The following is a 14,065-nucleotide window of genomic DNA, read 5'->3' on the forward strand; positions in this document are numbered from 1 at the left end:
AAACTGGTTTAATCAAGAAAGGACTTGTATCGCTGAAGTTCCTCGGAAAGAAATTATACCGGAAATTAACAAACAAACAGATACCTAACAATATTATTAGAAGTGCTGTAGCAGCTTCACTGGCTGGATAATCAACAAAATTTTTTAAATTGCACCTTTCAGGTGTTTCCCGTCATTGTTGTCGCATGTGATGTTTTATATTAGCATAAAGTAGGTGCTTGTCAGACACATGGAATAATGTTTCCAACAATAGCAAATCGCAGTTTCTCAGAGAAATATTATGAAATTTGTAATAATTTGGCTGAAAAGAGAAATCGTTGGTGAGTTTCATATTCATATTCAAAAATGCTTTAGATATAGGATGCAGCATATTGTCACTCATGCTGGATTTTTCGAAATGGGGAGGTGGTACTGTAAAGAAGTTGGATTCATTTATCAACTAGGATTCAATAACATGTGAAAAATAAATCTCATTTTCAAGCAGTTGTTGGTATGAAAACATATTTGGCAGACAAATCTATTGATGTAACTCTCAAAAAGCAGTTAGATGAAGAACAGAGGAGATGGAAAGAAGTTCTGACTGTTTAGTTTGATCTCATTAGAACTATTACTGGATTAAATTTACTATTAAGAGGTAAATCTTCAAATATTGCACATTCAGACTGTGGTGTGTATCTCTCATTTTTGAAGCTATTCTCAAATTATCATCCTCAGCTGCAGCAGCATTTGTAGTCCAATAATTCCAAATAAGTCCAAATTCATAACCTTAGCAATACAATAATGGAAGAACAAGTTTAGATTCTTGCCACTTATGTCAGAAATGAAATTTTAGAATATATCAGGAAGGTTGTTTTGTGAAGTATTATTGCTGATAGTACAACAGACATCTCTAAAACTGACCAAGCTGCTCTGATAATTCGCTATGTTCATATCAATAACACAGAATGTAAAGTTGAAGTTAAAGAGGTTTTTCTGAAATACATAAACTTAAAAGATCATTGCGCTCATGGTTTTGGTTCTGCATTGATGAAGTATTTGAAACGTTTTAATTTGGAGACAAAAACATAATTGGACAAAGTTATAATAGAACCCACTCTGCTGCGTAAAGAAATCAGCAGTGATGGTCACAATACATATGCTCCATATGTTCATTGCTCACCTTACCAACTCATCTTAGTCCTCAGTCATGCTGCAGAAAAATGTGCATCGGTACAAACCATGAACATTTTTGGTATGTTTCAAAAAGTCTATGCATTTTTTGTTGATTTTCCACAGCGCCGCTGGTCTCATCTGAAAAAAATCTGTATTTGTGGAAGTTTGAATGATAAAATTCTCAATGAAAACACAATGACTAAGATGAGTTGGTAAGGTGAGCAATGAACATATGAACAACGATGATTTCTTAAGTGGTGATGAAATTCGACTCCAAAACCGCATTAAAGCACTGAAAGGCCTGTCAACAACAAGATGGTCATCTAGAGCTAAAGCAACAAGTGCACTTTTTAAGAACTTTAAAAATTTCATCCGTTGCTTAGAAGATTTGGTTGAGATGAAATTTTGAACTTTTGGTTTCACTAGTGTTTTGAAATGAAGTGTTACAAATCATTGATGTCACTTCAGAAAAAAAGAAAGTGATCTCAGTTGGTTTCATTTATGGAAATGACTAACCAGAAATTGCAAGTACTGAGAACTGATTCCTCCTTTGAAAATATAAAAAGATCTGCAGCTACTGAGTGGTTGCAATCAGACATGGCATCCAGTGAAATGTTTTTTTTTTTCTGAACAGAGAATGAGAAGAAAGAAAAGAATGCCTGGTGAGATGATTGAATATGAGCTCATCAAAGACCATGATACTGGTTCAAGATCGAAATTGTTTCCCAAATCATTGATGAAATGGTAAACGAGCTAAATGAAAGAATACTGGGATTAAAAGAAGTTACTGACTGTTACTGAATGATGCAAGATGAAGGATAAAATGAGTTTCACAAAAGCTTTGTGATAAATTCGACTTCCTATCTCCGGCTCTGGGTAATGAAGTAATACATTTCCAGGGCATTTACCTTTCCCAAGGTGATGCCTGCCTTGAAGATTTGGGTTACTTGGAATATTTAATAGATAAAAAACTTTTGGATATATTTCGAAACACTGAATTGCTCTTCAGAATTTTTTTTAACTTTGCCTATTGAATATCGAGTTGTGAAAGTTCTTTTAGCATATTGCGCAGATTGAAGACTTACCTAAGAAACACAATGTCAAGTGAAAGAACTTCTGACTTGACTGTACTAAGCATTGAACGTGACACAGTAGAGAAAATTCCTTTGGAGAAATTTATCAACTCATTTATTTCTGTACAATTACGGAGGGGAGTCCATGTTGAGTAGAAATTTTGGTTTTATTTACAACCTTATAGTAAAAGCATACACATTTAGAAGTCTTACTATTTTTATCAGTCTTCAGGTGTGTTAATTTTTGTTATATTGAATATTGAAACGCGAAAATTTGAAAATGAAAATAAACTCGAAATTTTATAGCTGATCAATACTAACAGGGCTCCCCCTTATGAAAATTGCACCGAGAACTTTGAAGTCTTAAAAACGTCCCTGCTGAGAAGTTGAAACTTTTTCGCATTGTTTCCATTTCTAACAGCCCAAATTTGATCCCAAACTCAGTGGCCAGTCGATACACGATACCTCTTTAGGGTCAAGAGATGACAGCATCTCCAGCAAACCTGGGAACATAATTTGATAAGAAAACCATGGCAGTCTCGTATGAAATGTATTTCTTTGTCAATCCAAAGGCTGCTTTCTGAGCACTGTGATTCTTCTTCCACCAAGATGAAAGTCTTGAATTGGCTTGAAGAGCTCGGCATTGGCACGATGAACCTGGCCAACTTGCATGTTATTCATCATGTTATCCCAGATGAATATACCCTAAATCTTCCGTACTCATCAGAGATAGAGCTGAAGAATTTGTGTGGTCTGAAATTCTATGAGTGAAATTCAATGTCCAATCTGACAATCTTAAGAAGAATATAATTGAGAAACAGAAGCTAAAGTTTTGTTCCAATTGTGGTCATTCTTTTATAAATTTGGGCAGCTCCGACAACACAGTTTGATCGAGATTCGGTTGAACAAACACACCAGTGCATCCCATTGTTCTAGAATTCTAGTAATGACCTGTCCCCAGAACCGTTGAGTTTGTAAAAGTTTGTATACTTTAAAATGAATTGCTTGGACTACGTCCTAAATAAGATTGAATTGATGTTATTTCTTACTACTTTATGCAAAGTAAAATCACATGCCTTTAACCAATGATTCTAAGTCACGAAGGAAGATAGTTACTTGCATGGTTTGCAAAGAGTGAATGAGTTGCATATACATTCGAGGATAGAACCATCAAAAACATCATCTTTCAAGCGAGTTTTGAAGCCAGAATTTGCCCCATTATTGTCGAGCAGTTATCTTTTCCGAATCTGATGATATTGTAAAACGAATTGATTTCTCATCAAAAAACTTTTGACAGTAGATTGTAGGCCCTTATTAGAACCACCTTTCATTCACATGCGTTCTTAAGGCATCTGTTACTTTTCTATTCTGATAGCATCTTACAATGAAAGCAAGAATGTGAGAAAAGGAAAGGTCAGTGAAGGTCACTTAAGTCTGAGATTTTAGTTTCATGTACTAAAGACAGTATATTAGTCTATGATGAGAAGTGAGTTTCACATAAGAAAATTACAGAACACTGATTTGTAACTGATGATTTTTATATAGTTGTTGATCTATGTATAAAGTGTAAATGAAAGATAATTCATGATATGATAAGAGTTTCAAAATCCACTTGAGGAAACATTTGTTTTGAAATAGTCGAAGAATAAGCACTTGATTTATACCTAAAGGTTCTTTTACGATTATGATTGTCAAAATTTTGTTTGTTGCTTTGTTAAACTAATAATTTTAAATAGTGTAGTGTACATATAGTTAAGTTTTTGCCCTGATTTTCAGGTGAAAAAGATAACAAATGTTACCGTAATATTGTTTCAAAAATCTATACCAGTTTTGAAAAATTACATTTGCTGAGTCTGAAACATCCATGAATAAATATAACATGTGAATGGAAGCTTGTTAATATTTAACTCAAAATTAGACTGTTTGTTGTAGGCTAAACTTGTGAACGAGTTTATCAACACCACCTGGAAACAACTAACTCTGTTAACACTCTAGTACATAATTCGTTGTATTGTACAATGAAATCTCATACATTTCACGTGTTTAATGTAAATATCATAAATTAGAATTGAATAGATCTTTCATTTTGAAAAATTACTGACACAGTCTGAACATCTGAACCATTTGATGTACGTTGGGCACAATATGCAATAATTGTATGCTAACTGGAATGTACCGTCAAATATTGAGAAATAGAATATCGTGAATACACATTTATTGTTTTGTATCAATATATAATGTGAAAGAACAATGTTTACTGACTTTTAATTTTCAGTGATATACAATAACTCTAGTTAAAGTATGGTGAGCATTACATTTGTGTAGAAAATATATGATTATGTAGAGATTGAACCGTTTATTTTCAATATTAAGTATAATGTTAATACATTGTGACAATGTATTATAATTGACTTTTATTTTAATAAACGTTTTCACCCTCGTCTTTCTAGCCATTGACGACATGTTGAGACAATGAGCTCATCATCCTCCATTTATAGAAACACTGTCTGTATGAGTGTGAAGATATTTGTATTTTCTAACAGTCAAAGTTTAGATAGTTTGACATTAGTGTCCACACAGAATATGTTATAATGGTTGTCTCGTTGACTTTCGAAAGCGAAAAAGCATGTGTTCTATGGAACATTGTCTGAAAGAAGCTATGAACACTTTAGAAATTTATTCAATACTGTCACAAGATATGTGTATGTGAAAGAAGTTTGGATGTGTGTTTGCCTGTGACAAATTACCTGACCAAACAGAAAACCAATTGTACATCGTCAATCTGGATCTGAGACATAAATCTAGCAGCCACTGAGTCTGTATTTACATGGGTCGAGATGAGAAAGGAGCAAATTTGGTTCATTAGGACTGCCTCCTCAAAATTAACATAAGAAAATCATCAAGAAGAACTGTTGAACGTAAACAAGAAAAAAGTACTGCAAAGGCCATATTCGTCCATGCGTGTGGATAGTATTTTATATATTATACTTATTATCATTGTCGATACGTATCTAAGAAAGTTCAGTCCACAAGGATTTATGAAGAATGGTAAGTGTTGTTGTTCTATGATAAGGATTAAACATATTTATTGTGTAGCAAAATGATTTACTACAAAGTTTATTAACTAGATGTTAAAATTAAAGTTAGTGAAACATTCATTAGGTGTGTATAGAAAGTTTGCAGCTCATGTGTTAAAAGTTAGATACATTTAACATGTTACAATGAGTCAGAGTTAAATGTCCCCATGATGTTCCATCAAGTTTTGAGAATATACACTTAATGTTTTGTACCACTATGTAATGTGAAGAACTATGTTTAGTGACTTTTAAATTCAGTGATATACAAAAACTCTAGTTAAAGCATGATAAACATTACATTTGTGTAGAAAATATATGATCATGTAGAATTTGAACCATTTATTTTCAATATTAAGTATAATATAAATACATAGATAGCGACAATATGTTATCATTGATAATCATAATTTAGAAACTTACAGTCTAATTGAATACAAAAATTGTACTTAACTGAAATGCATTAATACACAGTTAGAGTTTCGTAAAGTGAACATTAAATTTATGTAGAGTATGTTTCAGTATTAAATATAATGTAATTACAAAGATAGCGACAGTGTACTATAATACTCGTCATCCTCCATTTATAGAATCACTGTCTATATGTGTATGACCACATGACGACCTTTATACTTCCTAACAGTCAAAGTGATGTATGTGTCCAGATTATATGCATGTGATTTCCTAATAGTGTCTTAGCATTAAATAGTCTAAAATTTTTATACAATTATAATATTCAAGTGAATGTTGTTATTTCAAACAGTAGTAAAGTTAAAAAAGTAAGTCATTCATTTATTATATTTAGTTGTAGCAAGATACAGGACGATAAAAGTAAATTATTGGATATAATAATTGTCTGATTCAAATAATATTTATGTTTTTACTTGTGAAAGTGAAACAATAAGTGTCCTACAGAACATTGTCTGAAAGAAGCTATGAACAGTTTAGAAATGTATTTCATAATTTCACAAGATTTGTGAATGCAAGGAAGTTTTGAAGTGTGTTTGCCAGTGATCAATTCCTAATAGTGTTATAAAGTCTCAAAGTTTTATGTAATTTTAATCTTCAAGGGAATGTTCAATATATAAAATGGATGGATAAACAGTAAGTTATTCCTTTATTATTTTTAGTTGTAGTAAATTGAGCTAGTACAGATGTTAAAATATGCAAAATAATTGTTTAACATAATTAAATTCAGACATTGATGACGTAATCACAAGTAGAAGTGTAGTAACACTGTCACAGCATATTTTTAAAATTCTACGGACAGTCGTTAAAATAATGGTTTTAACATAATTAAATCTAGACATTGATGACATAATCATATTTGGAAATATAGTAACACTGTCTGCCTTTGCAAAAACTGATGTAGCATAAAACTATAAAAGAATCATGTGTAAAATGAAATATTTTGTCTTGTATATTAAATAAGCACCAAAAATATTTGAAATGATCGCTTGATTTATAATTAAAGAGTCAAACAGTAACTGTTAATTATTTAATGATAAGATCATTTTAGGACAGGAATTTGTAATTAACTAATGAATTAGTGTTCTATACCGACTGTACTAATTATCGTGATATTGAGACATGTTGATCGAATTCGTGCTTGTTCCATGGAACTATGATGTCATGGCTACCTAGCAACAAGTCCTCCAATTCATAGAACTATTATGTAATCATCCGTCATGGCGGCCTAGCAACGCACCATATGACTATCTGATGACACATTGTAACTATGACGTCATCGTCTTTCGTGATATGATTGTTTCTCCCCCACCCCCAAGAGGAAGCCAATCAGTGCGCGTGTCTGAAAACCTGGGGTAATTTCTGCTGTGTGATTTTCCGAGGCAAAACGTCAAGATATTTTGCGAGAGTTGCTCATCTGATCTAGTTGAAGTGTCGAGAGCTCTATCGAGAATAATGCATTATAATGTGACAGCCAATCTCCAAGAGTTGGTGGTGGGTGGTGATGATTAGCTGCCTTTTACTGCTAAATTAGGGACAGCTAGCGCAGATAGCCCTCGCGTAGTTTTTGCGAAATTCAAAACAAATAAACCTCGCTATATCTGTTCCACTGAAGGGCATATAGCCCAATTAAGTCTGTGGACCAAAACGTTCATGTACACTAGGGATGCATGTTGTACAGATAATTAGAGTATGAATATATGTGAACCCTGTAGAAATACTTCTTGATGAAAGTAAATATTTGATTGCTCTGCTGTAAAGGTAGATTTTAGACAGAAGTAAGAGATGTAATAAAACAGTTATAACCCTTCTTCAATAGACACACCTATCAGGCCTTTTAACCGTTGGTATTCATCCGGTTTTGTATTTGTAGTATGACCTTTTGTTACAAAAGATCGAATTCTGGATGCTTCAGGCAAATTTATCCTTCAACTAGCTACGAGTATTATTGAGTTGCTATGGAAATTTATACTCTGATCAAGGAGTGACACAAGGGTTCCACAATCACAAGGAAAATATAAGAGCCAACCACTGATGACGAAGAGGCAGCAAAAAGTGAGCTCCTACCAATGGGGGCCTCCTTCATGCAGGCGCGCTTGAAAATTGCAGATGGTTTCAACTTGTGATTCAGTAAAACATCAAGGCAATGGTGTCAGCTGAGCCTTCTAGCCCATCCTGCATCTATGGTGGCGACTGCTCTGAAGCAAAATATTCCCACTGTTCAAATTGTAGGCAGTGTTACCTGAGTGAGTACACATTTATGCTGTTTTTTGTACTGTTGTATTTATTACTAGTCATCTTTTTGTGAAAAAATAATAAAAAAGACTGCCCTTCTTCAACGGATCACTTGAAAACTTTATTGAAAACATAACGGTTATCATTGTGTGATATATGCATCTGTCATATATAGAAAACATTCTCCTTTGCCATCAATGAGTTCAAGTCACATATAATAAATTTTGTGTCTTGTGAATTTTAATTGTCTTTATTGAAGGGTTTATTATTGTTTTTGTATTGTGGTTATGTACGTTGATTATTTTTAAAGAGCTTCTTATTATCTTTCTTCATTTTTAGATATTCTAAACGATGCTCCCTATGTCTTAACCATTTTAACTGTGATTATCATTGTTAAATGGTATTTCACTACGTATTTTATGTTTTGTATTTTTCAAAGTTAAAGGGCCTACGTTCCTTTTTGTTTTGTAAGATAGTGCATTTGATCTATGTTAACTATAAATGTTCTGTTTTATGTGTTTAAGTCTATTCTATCAAATATTTCATTTGTAATTTTCTTCATTTTTTAAAGGATTTCATGTATAGATTTTCATTGTTAAAAGTTTTTTGTTGGCGTGTGTGCTTGAATCTGTGCTAAAGAGCTTATCTTTGTATTCATGTATTTGAGGAATGAAATTATTTATTTATGGAGTTAATGTATTTTTTGTGATAAAAGGTTTGTGATTGTGCGTTTGATTCATTGTTAAAAGGTATTTTTATGGTTATCTTGTAATTACTTATTTCATTTTCTTTTTTAAGAGTTGTGATTTCCAGTTTGCATTATGTGCAAGTGTTTTCAAGGGTGAGAGAAAATTAATGCACTACTCGACCAGAGTGTGAGTTTTAAAGTTCATTGGTTGTAAATTTAATATTAATCATCGTCATAACGACAAGCCCGAAGTCGAGAAGAGAAAAATTTGGAATATGAATATAACACGCATTTCTCGCTCATATTACTACAGAAGTAAGGAATGTACAGAATAGAGCCTCTGCTTTCTACAGATAACTTTCTACTGTGAACCAAGGCCAATTTCTCGAAGCACGTCATTCTGGCACGTCTACAGGCTTATGGCTGAAACAAGAACCAGAGACAGGTTGATGTCTGTCATTTTTGACAATGATGACACCCCACTGTTTTCAGATGAAGACCAAGAAAAGGCTATCATATGTAGAAACCATAGTGACATGCAAGAAAAGATGAAGCTACACCATTCCCTGTATGAGCTCCAACTACATATACATATAATTTAAGGACAACAAGAGACTTGTCAGTCCATTTAAACCATCCCATCAAATAAAATAGATTATAAAAATTAAAATAAAACAGAGTAAGTCTTTATCATTCAGATATTTATAAAGTCTTGCGCTTAAGCTTCTTTAAATTAACTACATCCATCAAGTCTAATAATGCTTGGAGACGGCTTCAATGGGTAATGAAGAAGAAACGTTGTACATTTGCTGTTATGTTGAGCTTATATTAAAGTTTTTCTTCATTATCCATTCACGCCGTCTCCTTGCATTATTAGTCTCAAAGTGGGTTCCTCGTCATCGAATTTGAATTCATCAAGTCTGAAGGCAACCCATTGCAAAGGGCAACCACACTGTTAGAAAAATATTGCTGGGTTAACTGAAGATCACTCCTACACTGCCAAAATTTATATTGTGTCCCTTAGTCCGACCATACTCAGCATTAAGTACAAAAAAGATCATGCATCAACACCGTCGATTCCCTTGACAATCTTAAACATCTCAGTCAGATCCCTTCTAGCTTTCAATTCAGAAATCTTATCCTGGCTTTATATAACAACCTTCTTACCCCAGGTATCATCCTGGTAGCCCTCATCTGAACACAATACTCTGAATGTGACCTATACAATGAAGTTACAATCAGTTTATACTTATATTCAATATTTCTGTAGATACAAGCTAAATCTTATTTGTCTGCCACATTATCAACAGCACATTGCTTGGATGACTTAAGAGACTGATCAAACAGAAAAACAAGATCATTTTTTTCCATAACACTGTTAACGTTATTTCAATTAAAAATATACAAATAATTCAAATTATTATATTCTACATGAATTACCTTGCATATACTATAATTAAAAATCATCTGTCATTTATTTGCCCAACTCATTAAATAATCTAAATCCTTTTGTTAAGCAGCATCATCCTCCTCACAGTCAACAAAACCAAAAACGTCATCAGCAAATTTAAATAATCTATTGACCACTTTTCATCTATGTCAGTAATCTGAGGTACTTAACTTGTGAACTTAATTTGACTAGACTCCCTGTTTTTTTTTCCTACCTGCTAGATTTCTATCCAATGAGGTAACCTATCCCCTACATCTACAAATATAATATGTTAGTAAAACTTTTAGGTGGCATGTTACTAAATGCTTTCTGAAATCCAGATACACGAAATCCACATTCTTTTCCCTCATCGCCATAAGCAGTAACCTCTTCAAAAATGTTTAAGTATCAGTAAAACTCTAGTGCAACCAAGCTGATAATCCAACAACATTTTCAACTTTGTTAAATGGCAACATGCAACAAACAAAATTCTCTTTGCTACTAGAAAATATGCAACTGTTTACGAGTAATATGAGGATGTTGATTCTAAAAATCATGTTGATCACCTTTATTCATTGAGTTACGATGGAATTTTTAAAATAACATGATATGTCATGCAACTAACAACTTTTTCTTTAATACCGTTATTTATTCATTGAAAATTGCATATAAGAATGTTCAAAAACAATACATAATAGCAATATCAGCTTAAAAAGCAATGAGTATAATAAGATTATATACTGAAAATACATTCAGGCTATGTTCAAAACTTTCATCGTGGAATTATTTGTAATTGATTTGTTGTACCTTTTGTGTATGTTCCCAGTGTCGTGGTGTAGCCTGTAAGAACCAACAGTAATCTCCCATCATCACAGGATTCCATTGTCCTTGATATCACCGTTCCATTGTAGAAATATATTGGTGGAAGCACTCACCATGCTCGTCTTTCAGTGCAGCAAGATCGTTTTGAAAAGAGGTCTAAATGGGAGAGTAAGAAGTGCATCTTTAGTGACATTCTAGATCACATTTCCCTGTAGTTCTCGAGCATATCATCAATCATCACAGCATAATTTTAATCTCTGTGATTTCTTAATAAATGTTTACAACCAGTTTCAATTATTTCCAGGCAACACGTTCTTTCTGACTGAGTACTGTTTCAAAATCATCATCCATCAGCACTTCCCGAATCTGTGGCCCAACAAAGATACCTCCTTTTATTTCTGCTTCACTGATTTTTGGAAACTTGAGACAGATATCCAATTCCATTACCATTTTTGTTTATTCCTTTTACAAAATTCGTAATGAGACCCAGTTTAATATGAAGCAGGGGCAGAAACACATTTTGAGGATTCACTAAAGGTTGATACTTGATATTCTGTTTACCTGGTTCTGTAATTTTCTCTCACTGGCCATTCCTTCTTTTTAAAATAATTTTTATCATCTCAGCTGTCCCAGAGACACAAAAAGCAACAATGTTTAGTATACTCACTTTTCAGGCCTAGCAGGAGTGCAATAACTTTTAGATCATCACATATGTTTCACTTATGGTTACCATATTTGATGGCCTTAACTATAACCTGCATGCTTTGATAAGTTTCTTTCTTATTCACAGCATAAGCAACAGGAATCGATGGCTTAGTGTTCCCATTATGCAAAAGTACAGCTTTCAGACTAACTTTAGATGAGTCGATAAAAAGTCTCCATTCTTCAGGATGATATTCAGTACCCATTTCTTTCACTAGTGCATAAACATTTGTACAGAAACACAGTATATTGCATGCTGTAGTGAGAAGCAATATTTGATGACGACTTTGGTAAATTGAAACTCTTTTTCCTGGAGCTAATAAACTACATTTCTGAAAACAAGAGACAAGCCAAGAATATGATCATTTAGCACTTCTTGTGTGATCAGATGAGGCAGTTTATGTTCAGATGTCACAGAAACAGAATTACTAGATGAAGATGATTCACTGTCTTCTTCACAGGATAATTGTGCTGTTTCCCAGTTCGTTGGTGGTTGTGGCACAGAACATGTCTGTGAGGCACTGGTTTCATTGCAGATGTAATATTTGGATATTTAATGCACTGTTTAGTATTGCCTGAATATCCAGAAACATTAATAATGTAAAAATGACAGTCAGTTAGATATCATGAGAACTGTAAATGGCATACTTGCTCACTTTTTATTCAGCCACTGTGTCAAGCCAGATGTACAAACTGTAAAACACACATGTGAAGCCAAATGTTTTTCCCTGGTCCCCAATTTTTACACCCAAAATAGTGGTAATAAGCTACCTTTACCTTGTATGTGATGTTTTTCTTCGTGAAACTGTAATATATTTTCCCCAAATGTAGCAGAAACTGTTTGGGTGGCAACCAGAATTTTAAATGATTTTTAAAAAACAAAGTTTTGCAGAGTTTGATTATATCATGGATATGATGTGATGAAGAAGATCGGACTTTGTTTTCACTATGTGGAGAGTGAGGTGAAGTGATCAACTGAGTGAGTGAGAAGCAACTGTAATGCTCAGTAGAGGGACTTCTCAAATGTTTGCTCCTGAAAAAGAAAGGTCCACCTTTCGAAAGCGCTCGAGTTATAAGGTTTTTATTCATTTCTATCAAGACTTCTTGAACCTACATATTTTTTAACATCATGAAATCATCATTAGGTGGTTATCAAAATGGAAGAGAAACCTAGATCAACACTGGTAAATTCTCAATTGATACATTGAGAGGCTTTCAAATTGATCTGAACATCTTGGTAGTAGCTTTAGATCTAGAAGATACCTATGATAGAATCCAGCTGTCCATTTTTACAAAATACTGAGATTCAGCAACAATGTAGCAAGTGGGTTTTAGCTGCACTAAGTACAAAAAGGTGTAAGTTAAAACATGAAAACTAGCACTAAGACTGGGCCACTATGAACACTGTTAATGTCTCAAGGATCACCACTCTTGGCAGCCCTTCTCACCAGTATCTACAGTCCAACCAGTAGCTGTTTGCTAACCCTTGCTGGTGACATTCTAGTGTATGGTAGAGGCTTTATCATGATGCAACTACTCCTTAGTAGGATGACCAAATGGTGCAATGATACAGGAATGGTAATTAATCCCATCAAAATCAAAGCCATGTTCTGTACACTCAACAATGTACATAGTAATGAGGATAATCTATCATCATCCTTTACTGACCCTGTTGTCCCTATGTAAGAAACCTGAATTACATTTGACAAAGAACTCAACTTAACCAGCCTCATTAACACAATAATAATTAGATGTAATAAAGATATCAATGCACTGAAAGTGGCATTAGAAATAGAAATGGAGTACCCACTACTGGTGATCATTATAAATGCTTTACAGCTAAATGAGATTGAGAAGATAAAGACTAGTCATGAGCCATACTTCAGCCATCCCCATCAAAGCTCAATTGCACCTCACAAGACCCAACAGCATCAAAGAACATCAACTGTGATAAGAAGCAAAAACCTCACTTCAGCTTTGTATTGTAACGACCATCCATTTCACCATCAAGTCACTGCCCTTTTAAATTGGGACATATCAGCTCCACGACAACAAAATGCAGACGCCAATCAAGCAGCTGTTGACTAAAAGATGCCTAAGGAGACAGTCAGGAATAGACAGGTGCTTTACAACTATCTTTGAGATGTACAGTAGCCATCAATTTTCAGATGCTCTCATGTGGAATAAACATTTGGCACACTTTAGTATGCAACCTTTGTCTAAGTTCAATGGTTAGTGCCAGTTTAAGACCTTTGTATATCTCGTTTACAATGAAGTAACTTACAACAAGGATGGTTGGCCTGATTGTTTATATAATCTGCTCACATATCCTTGAATTTGATTATTTTCCACCAATCACCATAGTCATTATTAATGATGTTATATTCCCAGGAAAAGGTTCCATTCTTTTCTGGTGATATGC

Source organism: Limulus polyphemus, unplaced genomic scaffold (genome assembly GCF_000517525.1).
Source record: "Limulus polyphemus unplaced genomic scaffold, Limulus_polyphemus-2.1.2 Scaffold3489, whole genome shotgun sequence".
Taxonomy (NCBI): Eukaryota; Metazoa; Arthropoda; class Merostomata; order Xiphosura; family Limulidae; genus Limulus; species Limulus polyphemus.